This window comes from Aplysia californica, unplaced genomic scaffold, assembly GCF_000002075.1.
Source record: "Aplysia californica isolate F4 #8 unplaced genomic scaffold, AplCal3.0 scaffold00296, whole genome shotgun sequence".
In the NCBI taxonomy this organism is placed as follows: domain Eukaryota; kingdom Metazoa; phylum Mollusca; class Gastropoda; order Aplysiida; family Aplysiidae; genus Aplysia; species Aplysia californica.
In genome coordinates this window covers 911,927-917,351 of record NW_004797566.1, presented here as the reverse complement: position 1 = coordinate 917,351, position 5,425 = coordinate 911,927, and positions in this window count along the sequence as shown.

The following is a 5,425-nucleotide window of genomic DNA, read 5'->3' as shown; positions in this document are numbered from 1 at the left end:
CATACATACATACATACATACATACATACATACATACATACATACATACACACACACACACACACACACACACACACACACACACACACATACATACATACATACATACATACATACATACATACATACATACATACATACATACATACATACATACACACACACATACATACACACATACATACACACATACATGTATACATACCAGGCGCGGTTCGTCCATTGAGCACGGTCGTGCAGTGCCGCCCAAAATTTTAATGTTCTATTACGCGAAACATCTACAATAACAGAATAAAAGACGCCAGAAACAAACACTAGCCAAATATTATATCAAAATACGTTTCTCTGGCGCCGTAACTGTCATTTATGTGTCTGTAGCGCCGTAAAACATCTACTATGCCATGCCAACGTTCATGCGCTGTATCTATGCATAGCAGGATATTCAACAGTGGAAACCTGTCCTATAAATCGCTCTTTGGGATAACCCAAGCGATGACGACACTCGTAGAGAGTTTGGCGGTACATTAATATTAATAAGACGGCACATCTCAAATGCGCTCCTGCCGAATAGTGCCGAAACATAGCCCACAGTAGGCAATCTAAAAATAAACGCGATAGACTGTGCACTATTCTATGCCAAAATTATGTCAGCCACATACAAACACACATACATACACACACACACACACACAAACACACACACACACACACACACACACACACACACACACACACACACACACACACTCAAACACACTCAAACGAGCGTATTCACAGGTTCACAGATACACAGACCAACACAATCCCACCTCTTCCAGATAACAACATTATATAGGATAATACAATATTATGCTAAGTCAATGTTTTCCCCCTCTACTCCTGCTATCATTGTTCTACATGTTATTCCACTTTCCAAAAGGACCTCTTCCAAGCCGAAGAGGTCATGTAACTCAAACAAAAACGCGAAAGATCGTATCCCTTTTTACATCGAACCAGCCTTGCTTTTCGTTTCGCAAGTGTACAATGACAGATGGCATTTTTATACCGATTAAAATTATCCCAACTGCACTAAACGCCCTATGATAATAATAATAATAATAATAATAATAATAATAATAATAATAATAATAATAATAATAATAATAATAAATAATAAAAATAATAATAATAGTATTAATAATAATGATAATAATAATAATAATACATGTTATAATGATAATGATGAAGATGATAATAATAATAATAATAATAATAATAATAATAATAATAATAATAATAATAATAACAATAATAATAATAATAATAATAATAATAATAATAATAAGGATAATGATAATAATAATAATAATAATAATAATAATAATAATAATAATAATAATAATAATAATAATAATAATACATCATGATAGTACATGTAATAGCCTACATAGTAATAATAAGCGCTTCAAAATTTTTATTACTCAGACAGACATACTGTACATTTCCAAAACGTTTTTAGCTCTCTGGAAAGCATTCTTAAATTATGCACCGCTATTTTCAAGTACACAACACTTAAAGTTAGGTAGCTGATATCGTTTTTATACATGTATTACACACAGGGGCGAAGGCTGACTTGTTTGACAGGGTAATCAAAGTGAAATGGGACCAGATAGGGCCTGTAGATATCACACAAGAATCTTACTCGAGGCGGCGACTCTGAGTTGTGAATGAAAACAAATCCGGAATTCATATTGTATGTTCAACCGCCAAAATAATCGGGAAAGTATCTTATTAAATATCAGTTCCCACTAAAATTAAACTTAACTTTAGATGTGAATACATAAACATAAAGCAAAGAAGCAGAGATGTCAGTACTAGATCTATATGTTATAGATCTACCAGTGAGTCTAACTCTTTGGTAGAACATGACAATTATTATTATTTTAAATTTCACATTTGGCTGTTTTTGTTAGCCTTTCGCGGCCAGGAGCTGGTGTCATAATCGAGGTCACGATCTGATTATAGGACGGTAAAAAGTCGAGGAAAAAAAACAAGCACAAGCAGCAGTCAAGAGATTATTAAGAGTTAGTTCCCCTCACATTTGTGAGGTAGACTCGACCAGTGTTAGTTAGCTTACTTAATCAGGGCTGGTGATTGATTTTAACTGTGGCCCCAAAGGGGTGAACAGGGTATATGTGGCAATGAAACAGCTTTGACTGCCATGCACATGTTCCCTTCAACTCTATTCCAGCCTCACTTTATTTGTTGATTACGAACGTCTTTTGACATTTAATTTATGAGGTTTACGTTTAAGGATGAATTTGACAGCGACAATGTTTCAAAATTAGAAAGGGAAGCAGTGATTATTTGATTATATAGACGCTTCGCCCCTGATTACACACATCATCACCCAGCTATTCAAATGTATTTAGGCCAAATATTTGATACGTTTCATTGCAGTTTCTTAATCATAGGTATTGGTTGCATAATATGCTCAAGAAATAACAATTTTGTCAAAATTCCAGTTCTAAATGTAAAAAAAGGCAACATATATGATACATTAATTAAGTTCAATTCTTAAAAGAATTAAACCTTTTTTGTTGTACGTTCGTTATTGTTTTGTTTTCTTTTTTCTACTTTCACGACTGTAAATTGTAACTGGTGGTCGTGAAAAACGCAAGTTTGTTGTTTATATTTCAGCCACAGCTCTGTCAGCTCGTCGTTCCAGGCTAGGTCGTCCGACGCCTCAAAGACACACTGTGCTTTCACACTGCATACATTTTTGGCCTGAATGCACCAAATCTTGGATTTGCGAGAGAGTCGATTTTACCTCGACTTCCTGATTTTTTCGTTTTTCTCTTCTCTCATTTTGCTTCTTCTTTTTTTTTCTTCAATAGTTTCAATGTTGTCTCTCATCTTTAAACACGTATTCTTCTCCATTTATCACAGCCTCGTGCAGCTCTCCCCAGTACTGTGTGTCAATGTTTTGTTTTAGTAAGGGTTTTAGGGCACTTCCAACACACATAGGTAATAAAGGTGCCGAAACTCAGAGGTGATACTAGGGGGAAACATACAAAGGAAAGAAGGAGGAGAGATAAGGACGAAAGATGTCTATATAGGGGGAAAAAAGAGCAAACTAGATCTACACCAGAGCACCCAAAAACCACCCACTAAGAAGTATTTCAGAAAGGGGAAAAAAATTATTCTTCACTCGGATTCAAACCCTAAAGTTTCGTGAAACAGGTTCAGTTCTTCACGTGTTGTGCCACTTCATCTAGCTGTCCCCGTCGTTTTATGCAAGAAAAATTCTGAAATTATGCAAACTGGGCTTAAAATGTGAAATTATGCGATTCTGTTAATTTTAACGGGATAATAATCTCAAACTATGCACACAAAAAAAGATCAAATTGTCCTAAATTATGCGGGATCCATAAAATCACGGGGACAGATCTAGCACGGACTTAATTAATGTTGCAAATGGTTGAGGTCTAAAAAAGTAAAATGAATACATGAGGTTTTTATGAAACGTCCATAAGAAGACACGGGCTTAGAAAGATACACACACACACACACACACACACACACACACACACACACACACACACACACACACACACACACACACACACACACACACACACACACAGAGAGAGAGAGAGAGAGAGAGAGAGAGGGGGGGGCGGAGGGGGATGAGATGCATAGAGGGCATAGAGGGAGGGGAATAGATCTCTCTCTCTCTCTTTCTCTCTCTCTCTCTCTCTCTCTCTCTCTCTCTCTCTCTCTCGCTCTCTCTCTCTCTCTCTCTCTCTCTCTCTCTCTCTCTCTCTCTCTCTCTCTCTCTCTCTCGCTCCTACACCCTTAAAGAGTTATATAGTGCTACAGAATTGAGAGTAAAGTATATCTTCCGCGCACAGTGTCAAGGATAAAAGTTAGGGAGTGCTTATTTAGGCCACATATGGCCTAAATAAGGTAAGGGAGGGGGTTTAGCTTATTTAGGCCACACATGCTCAAACTACCCTTTTCAGGCAACTGAGTTCGTTCCACTTTCATAATGGTGCACCTTTCTCATTTAGTACAGTTTTGTCTCAGTGTACAACTTATAAATCATAATCATAATGAAAATTGTAACAACAAAGCACAATACGCAAAATTTTGCTCAATCCCAATGGTTTGAATGAGGGCCAGATTTTTCCGTCATGGAGAGGCAAAAGCTAGGCTTCCATTTTGGCACGCTTTGGTCAAGTGAAAAGGTCAAATCCTCCGAATGGACTTCCGGGTCAAATTTGGGGTATTAAAAAGTGTGTACACAACGTGGCTGAGTCAAAGTTACACTATCTTTGCTTGTGTGGCACTCTCTCTTACTGTCTCGTAGTAGTACATGTAGTAGTCTCAGCTTCTCCTCCGGCCTTGTGCCCACTGGTTTAGCGAGGCGAATACTGCCCGAGGAATCCCGAGGGACGGAGAAATCTGCCCCGTCTTTTCTATCGGGTGGACGGTTATCGTCCGCATAATTTTTTTTAAAGTACATACAGTAGTAGCAAAGATCGTGTAGAGAATCTTTGGTAGTAACTAGTAACTAGTAGGCAGTTTAGTGAACGTGTACGCGGCAGGGCGAATCAAATTCGATAACCCCGTAGACTTTTGTGATCGGTCACGAAGCCTCGTGTTTTGATGGGTCTAAACAACTCAGTGTTAATCGCACTGCCGCGTCCGACAGGCCTACATCTTTTTAAAAGGAAAAAAAAAAGATCATCAAAATGGTTGAATTCACATGAAAATCGATTCAGTAGAACTGGAACTATTAAAATTTGCTTCTGAAAACAAGGCAATTTTTATAACTCAATGAAATAAAAACTACTGGCTGTGTTATTGTGTTATTCTGTATAAATTATGAAACTTCAGGACGTATTATTATTTTCCAACATCTTTTGACGCCTGAGCTGTAGAGGTTGAAGTTTTCACAACACTAATATATCTAGTAATGGGGCTTTCCGTAAAAAATGCATAGATCTACTAAAGCCGAACCACCGAATCGACCGGTCCGGTCAGCGACCCGGGCACCCCGCTCTCCCCTACACACTGTGATAACGTGTTGCTTCGGTATCGCATAATTCAACTATTAGTAAGTGCGGCTATTGCAATTGGGATGTACTAACAAAGCAATTCACAGTTTTGTTTTTTATTTTACCATATATTTGACTTTAATAGTGCAGGTGATAGCTAGATCTAAATTCCCTGTCTAGAATCAGTAGTAGCAGGCCTATGCTAGAAGCAGCCAGAGAGCCTACAACTGCTAGATCTAGATCTCACTTATTGCTATGGCTTTGGGCTTTGGAATTGAAATAAAACGAATTGCACATTTCTAGTTAATTTTAGATTCAGCAACCAACTGTATTTCTCTGTATAACTCTGTATAACCAACTGTATAACTCTCTCTAGATCCCCC